The following is a 21256-nucleotide window of genomic DNA, read 5'->3' on the forward strand; positions in this document are numbered from 1 at the left end:
GCTCTACAAATAGAAATTCAAGTTGAAGGTGCTTCCAGGGAATGCGAACATTCTGCCCCCTTATAGGATTAGGACTCTTGTCCACAGTGAAAGAAAGCCCAACTGAAAGGAGCTTAAGCAAAACAATGATTTACTGGCTCATGTAACCGTGTGTCCAGGAATAAAGCTAGCTCCAGGGGCTCAGATGGTGGCTCCAAAACCCACTTTCTCTCCCCCCATCCCTAGGCTCCACCTCTCCCACCTCTCCGCCTACTACTCTGCCCCCTGCCCCTCCCAGCCCAGAGCCTTTCCACCATCGTCATTCACAACCGAATTCCTTCTCCTTTAACTTTCAACTTAATGTCACTTCCTCCAAGAAGCCTTCCAGGAACCCCGCACCTCAGGTAGCCCCTCTCATCCTCCAGGTTGGCCCCTTGGCTTCTTTCCCTGAACTGATCACACAACTTGCAATTCCTTTCTTTTTCTGCTTACTTGCTTTTTGCTTATTTCTCCCATTCCTATTAAGGGTCCATGAGGCCGGGCTCCGGGTCTGCCCTTTGCCCTCTTAGACTCTTGTACGGTGGGAATATTTCCCTGTTGTCATATAAACCACACTGCAGCCTAAAGAACATTAAGTTTACCCAAACTATGGGCATCATAAAATCCAGAACGCTGTGTAAATTTAACACTTGGGTCCATCCGTACCCTATTTCCATTACTTACGGCCAAAAGCCTAAAAGGCTTAAGCCATCAATTCCTTGTTCCAAAAGCCACGTTGGGCAAATGGATGACATGAATTTCTATTTTTTAAGTTTTGTGGATTTATCTCTAAAGACTTGGACTCTCTTAAGGCTGTTATTTAAGTATTTATTTGAACTTGTTATGGGGTTGTCATTATTAATTATAACACAGGCCCTTAAAACAGAGACTTCCAGATCATCAAGTAAAGTAAGTTTATTTATTAAACAAGTTTCAGAGTAAACAAAAGATTGTTGCCTTAGGGTCTGGTATTTCCATACAATAGGCCAACTTCCACGGTTATACCACAGACACTCTATTTTTTTTTTAAGATTTTATTTTATTTATTTGACAGAGAGAGACAGCCAGAGAGAGAGGGAACACAAGCAGGGGAGTGGGAGAGGAAGAAGCAGGCTCCCAGCAGACGAGCCTGATGTGGCGCTCGATCCCAGGACTCTGGGATCACGCCCTGAGCCGAAGGCAGACGCTTAACGACTGAGCCACGCGGTGCCCCCAGAGACACTCTTTAAAAATTAGAGCAACCTGGTACTCATAAGACTCTCATCATTTCACCCACTGATTTAAATAAGGATGTCTGAGAAGTTTTATGAACATTTAATTATTCATTTGGCAGTGATTTTTTTCAGACTGTCCATCTCTCCTAGGACTTTGCATTCTGAGAAAGGGGCACAGGCCCCTGCAGGAACGAGCACAACGCAACGGGCTCAGCGCCCCCTTAGCTCCAGGTACTGCTGGTCACCTGGCGAAGAAGGTGTTACCAGCTAGCTAACAAGCTCTCCACAGATACAAACTCACTAGGGCTGCTGCCGAACCTCGCTAAAGCCTTCTATTAAATGAAGACACTCAGTCTTGATTTCTCTATTTGGTAAATTTGTATTTTCTTGCTGCTTTTCATTGACTAGGACACTCCAGCAGTGACAGTCCTGGGAAGACACAGCTTAAGTCATCGGCGTTCTCGTCGTTTCTCTTTCTGTGAGTTCAGCCTTGCCTACACATTCTCACCTGAAGAAGGAAACTCGTTTTTCCCTTCCCTTACACAACTGCTATTGTCATTAGCGCCAGTGGATAGAATATTTTTATATTGTCGTACACGTATGACTCAGTTTCCATGTCTATAAAAATAAGGAAGTTGAATTAAATGATCTAAGTTCCTTTCCAGTCTTTTGCTGGTTTTTTCTGAAACCAAATCTGCAAAACAACTTCAATTAGTGCTGCTGAGTGCCTAAGGACATTTATTTTAGGTCTTTCTGCTCCCCAATGAATATCTCTTTATATGGTCTCCCGCCAAAACACACACACCTAAATGAACAAAAGCTAAATTAACTAAAACAAAAACCAGAAAGCTCTGAAGTCACTCACCATAAGCACTCTGCTTCTAACTTGGACCCTTATGCACATGTCGTTCCCTCTTCCAGGACCATCCTTCCTCCTGATAGAGGATCGCCCGTAATTTCGCACTCAGCCTAAATACTTCCTCCACCACCTTCCTACATCTCCCCCAGCATGGCTGACCCTCCCATAAGTGGGCCCCCCTGCGGGCTGATAAGCCTACTGTCGCACTGAGATAAACCCATAATTTCCTCTTAGCTGAGGGCTGTCTCTCCCACCACACTGAGGGCCGCCCATTCATCTTTGTGTGCTCAGCGTGCCTTAGGAAATGCTCGGTACTTGGAAAAAATAACCGAGTTCTCCATCTGGGTTGAGAGGTCTAGTCTCAAGTGGATATTTGGTAACTGGTAAACTTGGAAAAGTTAATTCATTTCTAGGATGACTTTCCTGAAGTACAAAGCAACTGAACTATAGTGGGAGGAAATTTGCAAGCTCCGATTTTTTTTAAAGTATACAGTTATTTCTGAAATAAAGTCCCCTTCCCACCATATCCTCACCCCCAATGGAATCTGGGGATTTCACTGGCCCTGGAGAGGTCTACCACCATATACAGACTCTGGTTCCTTCCACCTGCAAAGGCAGCCTCAGAGACACTAGGACCACTTTATCTCGAGCGCCTGGGTGGCTCAGTTGGTTAAGCGTCTACCTTCGGCTCAGGTCATGATCCCAGGGTCCTGGGATCGAGTCCAGCACTGCTGAGCAGGGAGCCTGCTTCTCCCTCTGCCCCTCCCCCACCGCTCATGCTCACTGGCTTTCAAAAATAAATAAATAAATCTTTAAAAAAAATAGAACCACTTTATCTCTCAGTAGCTGAAGGTCAAATTTGGAGCTGGCACACACGTCCCTGTTCTGAACGACTTACCCAAATACAACCCAGTTTAGAGATGTATGACTATTTCCACTTCTACTGCGTCTACTAGCGCACGGCACACGCTCAAACAGAGCTTGGAGAACTTGCAAGGTCACTTAACTAGCCTATGCAGGGCTAGAATCCCGGCAGTTTGGCTTCCGAGCCATGACACTGGGCTGCTCATTCGTGGACTGGGGTGGGGCGGGAAGACCTTCAAACAGGGTATGAAATACTGGAATTTTTATCAACCATACAGAACTATGGATCAGAAAGTTCCTTAAAGACAGAAAGGCACAGGCAACTAGGGGACAAGTTCTAGGGGGAAACAGACCACAAAAAAAGCAGTTCTCATACACCCCAAAGAACCAAAAGCAGGGACTTGAACGGATTCATCCACCCGTGTTCACAGCAGCACTGTTCACAACAGTCGAAAGTGAAAGCAACCCAAGTGTCCACTGATGAATGAATGGAAAACACAACGTGGCCTATCGGTACAATGGAATATTATTCGGTCTGAAGAGGGAATGAATTCTGATAGAAGCTACAACATGGATGAACCTTGAGAACATGAGGCTAAGTGCAATAAGCCAGACACAAAAGGACACAAATATACGATTTCACTTCTATGAAGCACCTAGAAGAGTCGATTCATAGAGATGGAAAGCTGAATAGTGGTTGCCAGGGGCCAGGGAGGACAGTACAGGAGATCGTGTTTAATGAGTGCAGAGCCGCAAAATGGGGATGGTTGAAAATGTTTTGGAGATGGATGGTGGTGGTGATTGCCCAACACTGTGAATGTACTTAATTCACACTTAAAAATCACTAAAATGACAGAGAGGAACCTGGCTGGCTCAGTCAGGAGAGCATGCGACGACTCTTGATCTCGACGTCGTGAGTTCAAGCCCCACGTTGGGTGTAGAGCTTACTTTTTTTTAGAAAATCGCTAAAATGACAAATGTTATGCTATGTATATTTTACCACAATTTTTTTCGGTAATTCTATACCAACTACAGTGTGGGACAGGAGAAAAAACACCTAGCTAGAAGGCTGGAGTCTGCCATTGGGCAGCTAATGCCCCTAGTTCTCTTACCCAAGTTGCTTTTCTCCGCCTCGGTCTCCTCTGTAAAATGTGCAGGGCATGGGTATCCTCAGGGCTATTATGGAGACTAAATGAGAAAACACCTATCATAATACCCGGCTCTGAGCAAGCACTTACGTTTTTGGACATCATTCTGATGTTCTAGAAAGTCCTGAGAAAGAAAATGGTCTAGCAGCCAAACCTACTTGAAGGCAGGATGAGCTGCCAGTCCTTAAAGAAGAACACGAATAGGCCAGGGAGGCTCCTTTGCCGAGACTCAGTCTTCTGAGAGCCGAGGTGACTCCAGTCCAGAACGCCACACCAGGAAGGAAGAGGCCTGGCCTCTGGACGTCGTTCAGCCACGCACTCACTGTATGACTAGGCTAGTCACTTCACCCCACTCGGCCCCAATATTCGCCCCATCTATCTTTCAAGGTAACCGGGAAGGAACAAATGGGAAAATTCATACTAAAGGCTTCCGCGCCTCGGAAGCATTTTCAATATGGAAACAGGAGGAGTGTTATCAACGGAGGCCCTTCAGACCCTTCTCTCTTCTCTATCACCCAAAAGACAATGCCACTCACCTTGAGAGGCATGGCCAGTGGGCATCTCCGTGGGACCTACCCTCAGTCTCCTCCAGCAGCTCCGGAAATTTCTCTAACAGAAACAGTCCTTCATTCTCTTCCCTGCTAGCTCCTGTACAAAGGGTTAGGGAACCTAGGGAAGCTGCCACCTAGGCAGCCATGACTGGGGAGCTACAATGCCAGAAGTGGGTCTGCCTTCTCTACAGGGGCAGCATACAGCTGAACACCCTCTGCCCAGTCCCAGCCAGAAGTACAGATGTGCCCCCTCCTCCCTCGTTACTGGAACTCCCTTCCCAACAGGACTGCACCATCCCTCTGAAATGACTCATTCCCCACCCCCCACCCCCACCCCCATGCCCAGAACACCCGCCAACTCTTCAAGACCCTCCACCTCTTCCGAGAATGTTCTTCTACCTCTTAGCTTTCCCTAAGTCTCGGGTGTGCCCTGGGGACACCTTATCTTAAGCAGATGCTATCTTCCTCTCCTGCCAAGTGCCTCAGGGCCAGGAAGAAGGAAGTGTCCTTCCTCCCTCCCACTGTCACTTCTAGTAGACGACTTCCCTCAGAAAAATAATCTCCTCCCTCCTGCAAGAAGCCCACATCTTCAAGGCGTGGGCAATTCATTTTCCCTCACCTTGCTGCCCTCGTATCATCCCTGGACCTCGTCACTTCCCACATCTATTGCTGTATTTGCTTCCGGTTCACAGACTTCCCTTCTACTCCATCTCTGTCATCCTCCTCAGTGACTCCTGCGTTCCTATGGATGACCTGTCGCAGAGCTCCGCCTCTCCCAAGGCCACGACCTCTTCTCTGGAAACCGCTTCCTTCATTCTCGCATCACTGTCGCGCTCAGGCCCCTCACTTCACCATCAGAAACAGCTGTCTCCTCCAGGTCTCCAGCCTCGGCCTCCTTCCTTCTAGTTCGCTTGCTCAAATACCCACTACCGGTACTGCTAGCACAGTTGCCTCCCTGCTGGTCACTTGCAAGCACTGGCCTCTGGCACTTTCTCTCTGGGCGTTAACTCCCTCCCAGCCCCGCCTCCCTCCTTCAGCAGCTTAGATCTCACAGTATGAAAGCCCTCTTGCTGATACAGGCCCGCCCTCGCCCCTTGGACTCCCTTTCACTCTACACTGCCTAGAAATGTTACTGTGATCCCCCCACGCCCTCCCCATGCTCCCTCTCGACAGATAACCTCACCTCATTTTTCCCCAAACACAAGCCATGGGGGACAAGCTCCCTCACTGCTCCTCCGCCAAGTCTACGAACCTCCCAGAATGCACGCCCACCTCCTCTTGTCCTGTACATGGATGGCACCCCACTGCTCTTAGCACAGCCCCTCCCTCCCGGCCCAGGAAGTCACTCCTGCCATTACCCCCTTTTTCCTGCATCATTCGTCAGTCTTTACCTCCGCAGGGGACCATCCCCAACAGCACAGACTCTCTAGTTAATCTTCATCCTAACCACACACGCCCATTTGATCGCCTATGTCCCTCTAGCTGGTGACACAATTTCCCTGTGCCCCTGGTTATCTCTACCAACGCTTCTCCAACTTCAGTTACCTGGAATCTCGTTAAGATGTGTATCCTGCTTCAGTGGGTCTGGGGTGGGGCCCAAGAGTCAGCACAGCCAACCAGCTCCCAGAGGACGGTCAGGCCCAAGGACTCCACTCCGCATAACAAGGCCTGCGGCTCCTTCCCTGATTACTTCCTTTACACAGTCCCTCCGAGTGTGGCTCCCTCCGCCAGCAAAATTTCCTGAAACTGGGCTGGTCAGGATCACCCATCAACTCCACGTTGCAAACTCCAATAAAAACTGTTCTTTCTCCTCTCCCACGCCCTCCCTCTTTTCACAAAGGAGCTTGTAGCAACTGTGAGAGAAAGCTGCCTGGAAAGGGGAAGGCCCGTAGGAGGCCAGTTCAAACACCCCGCTTGGCATCTCCCTCCCGATGCTGTGGGCCGGCCTCGGGAGCACCACACTCTCCCACGGGCCCTGCTGCTTCTCTGACAGCTCACTGGCTGCCTCTTGCTCCTCTACCTGGCTTCTAATGTCAGTCCCCCTCAGAGCTCAGTCTTACACCCTTCCCACCCCTCCACTCTCCTTCAGTGGCCTCGCCTATTCCTGCGGCCCTACAAACAGCTCCCAAACCTTGAAAACACAGCGCAGAGCACTTTCCTGACCTCCAGTCTCCTCTCCCTCCGCCTAACTGCCACCCATGTGGGTGTCCTGCCCTTAATTCCCAAAACAGAATTCTGGATTCTTCCTGCCCTGCTTCAAGTCTGCTCCTTCTCTGCTATTCCCCACCTAGTAGTTACTCAAGTAACTAGTCGTCTCCAAGTTATTGGTAAAGCCAAAAACCTAGGAGTCATCTCTGATTCCCCTTGCCTCTCCCCCCAACTCTGTTCATGCCCAGTTCTACTGGTTCCCTCTCCAAAACCCATTTCAAATCCACCCACTTCTTCATCTCTGCCGCACCTAGGCCCGGGCGCCAACCACTGAATGGCCACAACTTCCTAAATGTCTTGTCATGGCCACTTGAGCCCCTCTTCATCTATTCTCCACACAGCCCCTGCAGTGAATTTTCCAAAAATACAAATAAAAGTGTGCACTTTCATAGCGCACCATGAATAAAATCCAAACCCGCTATTCACCACGGCCTACAAGACCCTACCCAAACCTTTCTTTCCCTGGCCTGCTTTGCCTTCCTTCCGTTCCATGAATATGCCCAGTGCCTTCCTACCTAGGACCCCTTTCACAGTCTACTCTCCTCTTGTAGTGCTTTTAGGGAGACCTGAAGCAAGAGGAAGCAAGCGACATACAGTCAAGTAACTGAAGGAGACCCCTGGGGCCGCCTGGAGAAGAAAGACAGAGTCCACCGCGAGATGAAACGACATGGGAAAGGAATGGGCCAGATCATTTAAGACCTGGTAGGCCCAGCAGTTTACAGATTTTAGACTTTCTACTGAGGGCACTGGAAAGCCACTGAAGTGCTTTAAGCAAACCGGTGACACAATGAGCCCTGCATGTTGAAAAGCTCACTCTAGCGAGAGTATGGAGAAACAGAAGGGCCAAAAGCAGATGTGGGAGATACAGCAGACCAGGCCAGAGACGAGGGTGGCCTAAGAGCATGACAGCAGATTTGAGGAAAATGGCTAGATGTCAGAACTATCTCAGAGGATGTGACGCTGTGATTTATAAGAAATCGATACCTGCTCCTTCAGATGGCCAAAATATATGCCTCACATATATTTGGTCTGCATACAGTTTCTCTCACAGATGCCCAAACCCTTGGAATTTCCATAATGCTAAGGGCAATGGGAGCATCTTTTGTTAGAATGTGTGGTCTCTGGTCCTCAGTTCCTGAAGAGCTTCAGATCCATAAAGGTGAAATGAGTGTCTTGTTATTCATAACAAGGCCTTTCCACCACAACCGGGTTTGTGCTAATGAGGTGACCTTTAGACCACCCAGGACAGGTGCTGGTTGCCGGAGGAACCAACCTCGAATAGGGGGTTAGAACTTTCAGTTTTACCCCCTGACCTCTGGGGAAGGGAGAGGGGCCGGAGGTTGAATCAATCACCAGTGGCGATGATTTCATCAATCCTGTCTAGATAATGAAGCCCCCATACAAACCCAAAAGGAGGTTCGGAGAGGTTCCAGCTTGGGGAACCAGACAGAATACTTCCATGTGCCACCATGGTGGGCCCCCAACTCCATGAGGACAGAAGCTCCTTTGTTCCAGACCTTACCCTATGTATCTCTTCGTCTGGCTGATTCCTATCCTTTAATATCTCTTGTAATAAACTGGTAATCTAGTGAGTAAATGGGCTTCCTGAGTTCTGTGAGGCGCTCTAGCACATTATCAAACCCAAGCAGGGGGTTAGGCAAACCTCTCCGGTTTAGAGCGAGTCAGTCAGAAGCCCAGGTAACAATCTGCACTTGCAACTGACATCTGAAGTGGAGTGTGGTCTTGCGGGGCCAGGCCCTTCATCGGTAGACTCTGGTGCTGTCTCCAGGCAGATAGTGTCAGAATCAAGCTGAAATGTGGACACCCAGCCCACGTCAGAGAATTGTGCAGTGGTGCTGGAAAAACCACACACATACCCCACCTTGGAATTCGGTACTGAACCCCTTTAGACATGAAAAAATGGCAGAACTTAATGACTGAACACCACAATTTTAGATTTTAAAAAGGCTTAACATGCAAGTATGAGTAGAGGTCCCACCGTGACTAAATCCACTACTCAGAAGGGATCAGCTAATCTACACTCCAGGACCGTCCACTGAGCCTTTCCTGTTTTTCCCGGCGGAGTGGGGTGGAAGGGAGGAGAGGACGATAGGAGAGGCAGGATGAAAGAAAAGAAAGATACTAGCTACAAATGAGAGCAGCGAATGGGAAAAAGGCCAAAAATGGGAAGAAAGGAAACACAAGCTGTGCTGAGTGTCCAGTCTGCCCAGTGACGACTCCAGCAAACTTCAACTGGGCTGGGATGAACAAAAGCCATTCTCACCAGCCTTCGCTTTCTGAAGTTACATTTTAACATGATTTATGAACTCTCTCGTTCTAAATATGCCTCGCTCCAAGGATATTTGCTCAATGACAATACCACAATCACAGAAGTTTCAGAGATGGAAGGGAACTCGGAGGTCATTTAATTAGGCTTTGGGCTCAGGATGCCTCTTCTCTCCACCTCTAGACACTTCAGGAAGATTTCATGTAGAAGCTAAAAGAATAAAGTCCTTCTGTCCAGGTGGATAATTAAAAGGTAGTAAGTTCTCAAAAGAGAAATGAAAAAGTGCTGGCCAAATAAATATTGTCCAAAGATTTAAAATAATTGGGAGAGGGGACAGGGTTTAGGTTCTCCAAGATTTTTTTTTTTAGCTACTTTGCCAATGAGTTTTATTTTAAAAAAATACACAGATGGGGGCGCCTGGGTAGCGCAGTCGTTAAGCGTCTGCCTTCAGCTCAGGGCGTGATCCCTGCGATCTGGGATCGAGCCCCACATCAGGCCCTTCCGCTGGGAGCCTGCTTCTTCCTCTCCCACTCCCCCTGCTTGTGTTCCCTCTCTCTCTGGCTGTCTGTCAAATAAATAAATAAATAAATAAATCTTTTTTAAAAAAATACACAGATGATTAATGACTAATTTTAAGCTGTTCATCAAGGAGCTAGTTTTGGCAATAATTTTTTAACCAATTTGTTTTAGGGTTAAAAAAAAAGAACTCAGCTGTTGCATTTGGTTTAGGGATCAGCAAGATTTAAATTTCTAATTTCCAAAGCTACTGCATATTTGGCTAATTAATTCTAGCATCTGACAATGAAGAACCAGAAGAAAGAACATAAAGTTAAAAGTCTAATATTAAAAGTTTCTAAAATGGTAAAAGCTCCAGCTGCATTTTATTCTCCTGGAGTACATATTTTAGTAAGCATGTGAAACAAAGATTCTTCTCAATAATGTCTGGTCTAAAGCTTCAAAAGGAAATCTGGTAGCCTCTGACAATGTCAAGGGACCTCAAGCTTCCCTCCTGCAGTCCCATTGTACCCCATTCGGTCTATGTGCCAGCAGAAGGGATGATACGTCACCTCCAAGATTAGATGCAAAGATACCACACTTCTCATCTTGATTGTCCCTTTCTCTCTCTCCCTCTCTCAGATCACTTGCTCTGGGGAGAAACTTAGTTACCATGTTGTGAAGGGTCCTATGGAAAGAGGCCCACATGGTGCGACACTGAAGCTTCCAACCACCAGCCACGTGAGTGAGCCAACTTAGAAGCAGATTCTCCAACCCCAATCAAGCCTTCAGATGACAACAACCTCAGAAGAAACCCTCAGCCAGAAGCACCTGCCAAGCTGCTCCCCGATTCCTGAACTTCAGAAACTGTATGAGATAATAAATGTCTCTTGCTTGAAGCTATTACATTTGGGGTAATATAGTACACAGCAGAAAATTCATTCGAGACAGACAAACTACAGAGGTGGCCAGCTACACAGGACCAAACCACTAGAGTTCCTTCAACTCATGCCATATACTAAGTAAAATTACAGAGCTTGCCATGTTTTCCTTTGGATTGGACCTCACTTGAAATTTTCTATGTCAATTCCCAGTCTGGTGGGCCTAGAGTATACTATAGCAAAGTTGTCCACAAACCCTGGCAAAAGCAACAATGACGATATATTAGCAATTATCGATTAACAGCGCCATTTCCTGCATTTAGATTTCATTTTTTTTCAAAAAGCACGGACTCCCCAAAGATTGACACCCACCACAGAGAACACTCACAGAAATTATAAGCAGTTCCTTTTTTTAAGAGTAACATAAACTTGAAATACCATCCCTCTCTGACTTTCCACTTCCACATTCTTTTCAACTTTCTTCCCACTCTCACCCACCCAAAGGCTCATAGACCCTCTTGCCTACTGGCCCCTCTCCATTTTGAAACCTTTAAGAATACGTACACATATATGCCTCATATTTGTATTCCTAAGTAATCAAAAGGACTGAGGAGCTAAAGGAGCCAGTTCATGGCCAAACCTCCAAGGCCAGATATGTTAGACCAGTGGGTCTGTGCCAAGTGGATAGCTGATGCTCAGTAAATGTGAATTTCCCTCCTCTTCCTTACCCACCTCCCCCGTGATTAGGGAAGTGTTCCATTTTCTCTGGTACTCTGGTCTCTCTGATTCAGACTTCTCAACAACACATAATCACTTGAAAAAAAAAATCTCAAGCGTCTTGCATATCTAACAGCAGGGGCTGTTTGTTTAGAAGTAACTGGAGCCAATGAAAAGTGGGACTCTCGCCTATCATCTTGAGACATGTTACGCTGGGAACATTAGGAGAGTTCACCAAGATCTCTTCCAACACTGTTGTTATACTGTCTCCAAATTTAGCTTTCAGAAAAGGTCTCCACTGATGTTTCTAACTTCCATAAATTCCATGAGTGGAGAGGAATTTAGTAACTGAATGCCAACAGGCATTGTGGGATTGGGCGATGTGGCACAACGGATTACCTCAACTCTCTGGTTTACAAATTTCCAGAGTCTCGAGCCATTTCCAGCCAAGGCAAGAACCTTCAAGAATTAAGCCAAAATTCAAAGCTTTTTTACTTCCCTCACCTTCCACCAACACCCGTTTAGATCCCATTTGACGTTCGAATTCTTGTCTTCCTACCTATGTGTCTTGGTTCCATATTCACAAAGTCCTGGGAAAGTTTCTACCACAAACGAAATCTTACTGAGATCTCAGATCCCCACTGTTTCCAATGGGAAATACCATGAAAAGAAAAGAAAGGAAAGACTCAGATATGGTCAGAAGAATGTAGACGAGGGGACAGGACTAAAACCACACACAAGGAATGTGTATGCCTGGCCTTATTCCTACCCCCACCTCCATCCCATCCCCACTACCACAAAGAACACCTTCAACATTCCTAACTTCATGTCATCCTAACAGGTAGGGGAAACTATTGCCAACGTCTCACTGCTGTGGACTCTCCAGCTCAGACAGGTGAAAAGTCATGCTCAAGATCCCGCCACGAATAAAGTTTCAAAACCAGTATCAAATCTAGGTCTTCACACCCTGACCTCTTTTTCTTCCCTATATCCAATGCCACCTCCACAGTCACTCCATTTCTGAGAACTTCCATGTTCTAATTCTGTCGCTCCGGGTTTAACGAACATTGCCTTCACCTGTTTTGGGCTTTGACATCCAAGAAAGTCGCGCTCAGCTGTAGAAGGTGGGTCATTTACACATCTAAAGGATACACTATAGTCTTTGCCAATCAGTGCCCGCTACCCATCCCCAAAGCTTAGAAAGAAATGAGGTTAGAAAGCTAGGCCAAAGCAGAAAGTTGCCTGGTCTACAAAGGTTGAAATCATCTCACAGGGAAGGTAAATGAACAATCAGCCAAGTCTCTTTCAGGGGCAATTCTAAAGCAGTCCGCCAGCCACAAGAACGTCTTCCCAGAAGACTCACCTGATAACAATATCAAAGCGCCAACGTTTCCAATATTCATCTGTAAATTAGCACAGAAAGGACACTGCTCAAACAAGCAGTCTGGGCACAGCTATCTTTGCCACTAGCAGTTCTGAACCAACCACGACCCAGATAACCTTACATACCTACAAGAGGGCAGAAAAAGAGGAGTGGAAACCTGGTCCAGCCAAACAGTTCAAGTCTGTGGTGCTTCCTATTAGAAGCCACATTCAGTGTCAGCCTCTATCAGAAAGGAATTAAAGGGTGGGGGCTGGAGGGGGGCGGGGGGAAGAAACAACTTTAGGCTCACTTGCAAGACAGGACCAAAAACATACCAAACAACTTTTGGAACTAAGCCCCGGTTCAGTCCAAGTTCTTAAGGTACTAATAAGTTTTGGCAACACTGTAATAGCTCTTACCCTGCCCACAGCGGCAACTAAGGAACTGAGGAAGTGGACCATCCTCGGGCCGGAGGCCCGAAAGGGCAGGAAGTGGAAGCAGAGGCCATTTGTGGGAAAAGGGAAGGAGCGGCGAAAAGGGAGAGGCTGGGGCGCCGCCCCCATTTCCTCAGTCCCGGGCCGGTCTCGGAGGTTTTCTCCAGGGGACCTGCCGGGGCCAAAGGGAGCCGTCAACCCCGCGTGGCCCTCCGCCGCCCTCCACAGCATGCACGCAGAGCGCAGGGCGGCAGCCGGCCACAGAGCGCGGGGCAGCGCACCCCACCTCCCCAGCCCGCGCCCCACCCCGCCCGGAGCGGGCCTGTCGGGGTGCGGGCACACTTACCTGGGACCCGTCCCGCGCCGCCTCGGCCGTCCGCACCGGTCCCGCCGCTCTTAAAACTGCCCCGCCCTCTCCTTCGCCTCCTCCCGGGGCCGGACCCCAGCAGTCCCCTGCCGATTTGTCATTGAGCAGCCCTGCTCGCTTCCCCACCCCCCGAGCGCGCCCCCGGCGTCGCCTAGGCAACCCCGCCTCCCGAGAGAGCGCGCTTTCCTTCCGCTCCCGCCCTCCCCCTGGAGGCCACGCCCACCGAGAGCGTGTTGGCCAATCCAAAGTGGGGCTGGGAAGCTGGGGAGGGGGCTCTGCCAGTGAGAAGCCGCCGCAGGCGGGAGGGGCGGGTTCGGCACGCCTGCCCCGCCCACCTCCGCTTCCTCCTCCTGCCAGCGGCCGGCCTCGCTGCGCGTGACCGCTGCTGCAGTGAGGAGTAGAGTTGGTCCGGGGACTCTGGGCGTGGGCGGATGGACGGTGCTCCAGTCGTGGATTTAGGTCAGAGCGAGGCCAAACTAGTGGAAAGCAAAAGGGAAGGCCAGACCGATATAGAAAAACCAAAATTACGATGCGGCGCGGGCGTGTCTCAGGGTCCAGGAGGCTGTCAGGACGCCGGCCGGGGGCACCTGAGGCCGCGGGACTTCCGCCTGCCTCCACGACTCGCTTGCCTAAATGACATCCCATTAGCAGTAACGGAGTGACTTGACCAGTGCCTCGCAATAACTTGATCCAGATCACATACAAGGGGGGAGAATCCTAACCCCAGGTTCCTTGAGGCAGGAAGTGCAGTAGGCAACCTCACGGACAGGTTTTTCTCCCACATCCTGCCCCCGTCATTGTCCTCCAAATCCAGGGAGCTTATTTTCTATCCAAATGCGGTTTTCTCTCGGCTTGATTTTCCTAACTATCCCCCCTTCCCTAGAGCTGAATCCTCTCCAACCCCCCTCAGCAGGATTTGTGGCCCCACTGACCCTCACATGGCCCGCCGCACTGTATCCCAATTGTCTAAATGCCCGCCTCTATAATCTCTAGGGATGGACACTCTCTTGTTCAACTTGATATCCACAGCAGCTAGCTCATTCTTTCCTTGTTAATAATTACACATGAGGATACTGGTGTATTATGTGAGAGGCTTTATGCCTTGATTAGATTGGTCTGTAAAAGCAACTAACAGATGCAAGCCCTCCACCAACAGCTGTATCAAAAAACGCACAGAAGCTTTACCTTAGTCTTCAATAGCAGGCTTCACAAAACACATGTAACTGGAAGAGTATCCTAGTGTTACACTACCTTAAATTTTCTGTTTTATCTTTCTCATACACATCAAAGACTTATTGCGTGCTAAGTATATGGCAGAAACGCTGCTAGGAGAAGGAGAAGAGGTGTCTCAAAAAGGAAGTTCTCTAGTATTTATAACCTAGAAGGGAAATCAGACCCAAACCTCTTCTTAGGGAGTAATGATTAAGTGCACAGATTTTGGAATCAGAAAGCATAGGTTCAAAGGAGGACTCTACCATATAACTAGCTGTTACTTTAGGAAGTTACTTAACCTCTGTGGGCCTCAGTATCCCCAGCTGCCCAGTAGGAGTGGGACCTCCACTAGAAACTGGGGAGTGCTACGATTTTGGTGAGGACTCAACAAATGTTACTTTAAAGAGTGATTGCCACTGGAGGCTACGACGTATACTCAACCCAGCGACAGCATTTCCACCCAAGGCCTGTGATATCTGGGAGCGTATGACACCACCATTTTGCCGCCAATGCTGTGTGCAGCCTGGTGGAAAGGAGCTGCTGTCGTGATGCCATTTTATCCAATGGAAGTTTAGATAGGGGAGCTGCCCGTAGCATCCTGCCCAAGTGAAATGAGTAGTTCGGGGAACAAGATCACGGTCATGGGCAGATGAGGGTTTTCCCATCTCTACACCCACAGCAATCACAGGAGAATCTCTCACCTTTCCTGGGGTGTGTAACTGCCATTCCTTTGTATCACCTGTCTACCTGGCCTCAGCCTCAGTACTCTGGGATTCTGGACTTTACCAGTAGGATCATCTATTCAGCCCCTGGATATGCCAGGCCCTAGCTGAGTGTGGTAGGTTCAGAGGATAATGGCAGGACTCTTTTGGAGGGGCTGTCCCCCAGCTCCAGAACATGCCCCACCAGAGAAAGAGCATTGGCAGACCCTGGCTGCAGCTGCCTCGAGGACTGCTCGTGTTAGGCCTCAAGATCCTCTTGTCTGCTGAGCTGCTCTTGAGGGACCTCTGCCTCCCAGCAGAGCCAGGGGCCTGAGCAACAGCAATACAAGATCCTGCAAGGTCCCTCTAACCCTTTGCAGCTGTGGAAAGAACATTCTAGACACTCCCTCCTTCAAAAGTATTTACTGAGTATTGTGTGAATCTTTAGTGCTGTTTAACAAATATTTCCACTTCTGTCTCCTGGGCACTAGGTAGGATGGAACTTTCTAGCTCCCTTTGTTGGGCGAGGCTGTGTGACTGGCTCTAACCAATGCCTTGTGAGTGGAAGTCATTTGGGGGGCCAGAGAACTTATTTGCCAATGCGAGACGCTCCTAAGCTCTTGTCTCTATGGTATGGCCCCTGTGAATGTTTGGGTGGTGGCTGCTCCGTCAGCCTGGGACCCTCCGATGTACACAGCGCTCCCCCTGCCAACCCGTGGTGACATTTAGCATGACCGAGAAACAAACCTTTGTGGGTTGAGGGCACTAAGATTTGGAAGTTGTCTGTTACTGCCCATAGCCTAGCCTGCTCTGATACAGAGTCCTAAAGTATGCTAAGCTGGGGACGCAGGGGTGAACAGCTCAGAGAAGGGGACAGGTAATAAACCAGTAGACAAACAAGCAGGTCAGCGGGTATGAATTGTGTCCTTACAAATTAGTTGAGACTGGGTAGTGAAAAAAGGTCTCTGTCAGAAGGTGACATTGAAGCTATGCCCTGAGGGGGGAAAAGGAATCAATCTCAGAAAAAGGCTGATGGAGAGGGGAAGCAGAGCCGACTGTCTCAGGCGGAGGAACAAGCATGCACAAACTCCTAAGGCAGAAAGAGGCTTGGTCCTCTTAAGAACAGAGGGCAGACCCCGGGAGGGGTGCCGTAAGCAGGGGGAAGTGAGGCCACACAACGATAGAGAGGGAGATGGGAGCCTGCTTAGGTGGGGGCTTCTAGGTGATGATAAGGGACTGGAATTTGCTCCAAGTGTGACGGAGAGCTACTGAGGCGGTTCAAGCCAGGAGGGTGACATGTTTGATTCAGGTTTTAAAAAGACTACCCTGGCTGTTGTGTGGAAAATGGGCTGCAAGAGGCAGATCTGGGAATGGAGGTAAGGAGGCTGTTTCAGGAGTCCAAGCGGAGCGGGGTCCACAGGAGCAGAGGCTAGAAGGGTAATCTGCCCTCAGATAATAGGAGATGTGGGGAGACTGCAGCTGGAGGGGAGCAAGAGAGCTGATGACTAAACCAGGGGTTTCTCCTGCCAAATCCCAGAGGAAGCAGGGGCAAGTTGGAAGACAGGCCCCCCCAGAGGTGCTTTGCCCCCAGGAAGATAGTGCTCAAAAGCCAGGAAGGAACCGGGGGCGGGGGGTTGAGGTGTGGAGCAGACAGCTGACCAATTTCCTAGGACATAAGCTAGCATCAGAGACTTTCCCATGAGCCTGCAGTGTATCTAACGGATGGTATTACTAGACAGAGGCTGACAAGCTCCAACATCCCGTGAGCATTTGATACTTGGTGTCCACCTGGATTGGAAAAGAAAGGGCGCCACCAATCTATAGATGGAAAAACAAAAACCATTCTTCCCTACTGAGTGTTATAGAAAGAATCTACTGTAAATAGCAAAACTGGGGGTGGGGCGGTATCTGGGTGGCTCAGTTGGTTAAGTGTCCAACTCTTGATTTCAGCTCAGATCATGATCTCAAGGTCAAGGGATTGAGCCCCACGTAGGGCTCCATGCTCAGTGGGGAGCCTGCTTGAGATATTCTCTCTCTCTCCCTCTCTCATAAATAAATAAATCAATCTTTTTAAAAAATAGCAAAATTTGATGGAGTTCCCCTTCAGCAGTTGGGTCATCTTTCTAGTCTGTCTCTCCACCCCTCCGTGCCCGTGTGTTCTCACCCCACTTCCTGTGATCTCACCCTGTTCTCAGGAGTGGGTCTCACAGCCGCATTCACACTCAGGACTAAATGACTAATGACAGCTCAGTAGTGCTTACTTCTTCCTAGACGTCTGGATCACCCAGTCGATCAAAACCTAAGGTCCTAGGCCAGCGGAAGTCTTCAGGGGAGGACTGGAGATCTTGAATTCACAACAACTAGAATGGAATGATTTACCCTTCCCCAGGAAAAGGGTCGGACTCCCAAGTCCACACGCAAGGCGTCAGATAAGGGTAACACATGATTCGAATCTTCTCCAAAGACTGGGTACCATCCCAAGCCTTCTTTCCTTGCAGCTGTGTGCTGGCAGCTACCAAGGAAAGCCCCTGGCATTTACTTATTCCCAAACACGTTCAAACTCTTGACTTTAATGCTCGATCTAGGCATTGCCATGATAAAAGACTTACTGGAGGGTTTAAAAACCACTTTTTGCTATGTGTCTTACTGAGGGCCTTTTTTCCTCATTACCGTCCTTCTCTGTGGTCGCTGCAGCCCCAGCCAGCCAGCAGGAGCTAACCAGATGTTTCTGGAAATGGCTCTGCTGGAAAGGCAGAGGCCCACGTAATTAGCTAGAGGATGAGTTTCAACCGTCCAAAAGAAATTCATCTACTTGGGAAACACGTTGGGGGAAAAAAATGACTCGTTTTATTCTAAATTATTGAATTAGCTAGATTTATCTTTCTGCCATCGTTGCTTACAAAGAATGATCTCCCAGAAAGGTAGTGAAATCTGTCTTGTCATGAAATACTCAGTCTTTGTCATTAGGACTAATCCCCACTCCCTGGCAGCTCATGTTCTCCCCTCCTCCCCGCCCCCCGTCCATCTTCGGGGAGACGCGCTCTCCCTGCTTCTGGAAGTCTGCGTAGTGATCAAGCACCATAGATCTGGTACTGACCTCCAGGTAACCAGATGAAAGCGCCTGCAAGGGGAGGGGTACGCATTAAGCCCCCTTGCACAACCTGTGCAGGTGGCAATCCCAGTCTTGGCACTCAGGGCCATAAATTGCAGAAAGCGATTTACTCTCCAGGTAATAGCGGAGACCCAGACACAGCAGCTGGATGGGAAGGGCCGGCTGGGCAGAGGTCGGAATTCTGTTCTCTGCCCCTCTGGTCCCACTCCTGCCTGCCTTCACCTCTCACAGGGAGGAGGAGAGGCCCAGAGCTCAGAAGGGACATGTTTGGGGCAGGTGAGGCTATAGGGAGCCTCTCAACTAGAGACCAAGGTCCACCCTCCCCCGAGGAGTTCAGGCTCCTTTATGGCCACACAGTCAAAGGGGGAGCCGTGAGTTCCTATCTACAGATAGGTCAGTAAGGTCGATAGGCAGATGAGGCCTCAAACCAGCTGTGCCTGACAACAAAATCCATACTCTTTAGCTCGGTCTCTACCGCCTTCCCACCGGCAGCTGCAAGCTGTGTGACCTCGGACAAGACACCTCCCCTCCCTGCCCTCAGTTTTCTTGGACATCAGTCTCAAGTCTACAGGGAGCACCTGCCATGGGCAGGAGCTGTGCCCAGCACCAGCTGTCTGGGGCCTCTAGGGTCTGTGCCCTAACACCTCCTAAGTGGGCACCTGGATAAGGTAGAGGCCACACCTTGGCAGAATCAGCTTAGTTCCTGAATTTGAGGTCCCAGTGGACTCCTGGTCCCTCAGTGTTCCTACCCCCCTTTTCCTCACAGCCTGAAGCCATCTCCAGGAACTTCCCTGGAGGAGTGGCTGGTATGTAAAGGGCAAGGCTAAAAATCGCCTGATGCTTAAACGTAGGAGATCAGGACCTACACTTACCAAAATGATAGCTGACAGTTATTGTCAGCCACTCACATTTTAAAATTCTTTTAATCCCTCCTAGCAGCTGAGGTGTTCTACATCAAAGTGCCTGCTACAGTGGCCCATAGTAAGCCTCAACAAACACATGCTGTGGATGGCTGGGTGGGTGAGTGGATGGAAGGATGGGTGGATGGAAGGAAGGATGGATTGGATGGATGGATGGATGGTTGGATTGGATGGGTGAGTGGATGGATGGATAGTTGAGTGGTTGGATCGGTGGATGGATGGATGGATGGGTGGATGGATGGATGGATGGATGGATGGATGGATGGATGGTTGGATGGATGAGAGAACAGCTGGAGAAAGTTTGATTGGGAGGCTCAAAGACAAGGGCATGCTTTTTATGACCTGGGGTGCCCTGGTAAGGTAGGTATGGAATGGTAGACATAGGAGAGGGCACTTGGCAGCTGGAGGGCTGTCTGAGGATCTGGGCCATATAGGCAGGAGATGGGAAAGGCACATCCAGAGAACAGCATGCCCAATCTGGAACACAGACCCCAACGTGTTGACCGTGCTAGTCTCCCACTGCAGGCTCTGTCCGGCACACAGAGCAGTGTCAGGTGTCAGGAGCACCACAGGTGTTACTCACACCTGCTAGTTAGGGCCCCTGCTGTCTGCCTGGTCAGCTCACACTGGGTAGAGGCCCAACTGAGGCTGCCTCGTACATCTCAATGGAGCTGTGACAGACTAGGGCTGGTACTCAATGCCCAACATCTGCGGCAGGCCTGGCTCTCCCTGAGGCCAAGAGGCCCCTGACCTGGGACACCCAGAGTGTCCATCCAGCTGCCACAAACCTCCAACACTAGGCATTGTCACATCAAGTATAGATGCAAGAAGGGGGACAGACCTTACCCTACAAATTATTCATTGTTGACCTGAAATTCAAATTTAACTGGGCATCCTGTATTTTCATTTACAAAATCTGACAACCCTACCCAAGACCAGGTATCTCTGGGTGGGCAAATCTCAGTGGCCCCCACCCACCAACATTGTCAAAGCCCCCAGCTGCAGTGCTTGCTGGGCGGGGAGGAAGGAGAGAAGGACTTCCCCCACAGGGCATATAACATCTCCCCAGTGAGGACAGCTGGGGGACTCAAATGAAATGGTGTGTGGCAGTGCTAAGCCTCAGGGAGGAGGATGGGGTGAGGGGTGCCCCTCCAGGCCCAGCTCCTTCCCCATCATTTCCTGCAGGCTTCCTCCTAAGGAAGCCTCCCCTGCAACCTGCTCCCATTCATTCCCTCGGTGTATAATGACCGAGCACCTCTTAGGGGCCGGGGTGACAGTGGCAGATCAGCCATGACCTCCGGCCTTATCCATCTTACCGCATCCTCTACGAAGCCTCCTTGATGACTCGGGCATGTCTGATCTGTCTGTACATTTTCACAGCAATTACTCCGCTCCTCTGTTCTGCTGTCTGACGGGTGTGAGGGCAGAAATCCTAAGACCCCAGCACCCAGAACGCCCAGTGCTACAGCATGACACAGAGAGATGGTTTAAATGCTGGCCTGCTACCTCCCAGCTGGGGGGCTGGGGCAAGACGTCATGCCTGTAAGCCTCAGTTTCCTTGTCTGCGAGGAGAGAGCTGCGGCACGGAGGTGGGTGGGGGGATTAGGAATACAATGCTAAGCGCTTGGTGCCAATCTGGCCTGGAGGAGCCCCTTGGGTTCCTGTATCTCATTTTGCTTTGAGTTAGCTTTTTTTTTTTTTTTTTTTTTAAAGATTTTATTTATTTATTTGACAGAGATAGAGACAGCCAGCGAGAGAGGGAACACAAGCAGGGGGAGTGGGAGAGGAAGAAGCAGGCTCATAGCGGAGGAGCCTGATGTGGGGCTCGATCCCACAACGCCGGGATCACGCCCTGAGCCAAAGGCAGACGCTTAACCGCTGTGCCACCCAGGCGCCCCTGAGTTA

At 49.5% G+C, this 21256-nt stretch overlaps 1 protein-coding gene across 5 annotated transcripts in view; it reads right to left on the bottom strand.

The window, feature by feature from the left end:
* Window positions 1–13581, bottom strand: part of RALB (RAS like proto-oncogene B) — a 44928-nt gene extending 31347 nt beyond the window's left edge. Inside the window, exon 1 of one of the 5 annotated variants that reach the window (XM_026510159.4) lies at window positions 13386–13581. The gene's annotated coding sequence lies outside the window, so the exon portion shown is untranslated. Of the gene's footprint in view, window positions 1–6199; window positions 6357–12605; window positions 12974–13024; window positions 13320–13385 lie in introns of those variants that run through there. The other 4 variants (XM_026510160.4, XM_044388280.3, XM_048214261.2 and 1 more) reach the window with 4 other exon arrangements.
* Between the last annotated feature and the right edge of the window lie 7675 nt (window positions 13582–21256).

The sequence above is a fragment of the Ursus arctos genome, unplaced genomic scaffold (assembly GCF_023065955.2).
Source record: "Ursus arctos isolate Adak ecotype North America unplaced genomic scaffold, UrsArc2.0 scaffold_1, whole genome shotgun sequence".
Classification (NCBI taxonomy): Eukaryota; Metazoa; Chordata; class Mammalia; order Carnivora; family Ursidae; genus Ursus; species Ursus arctos.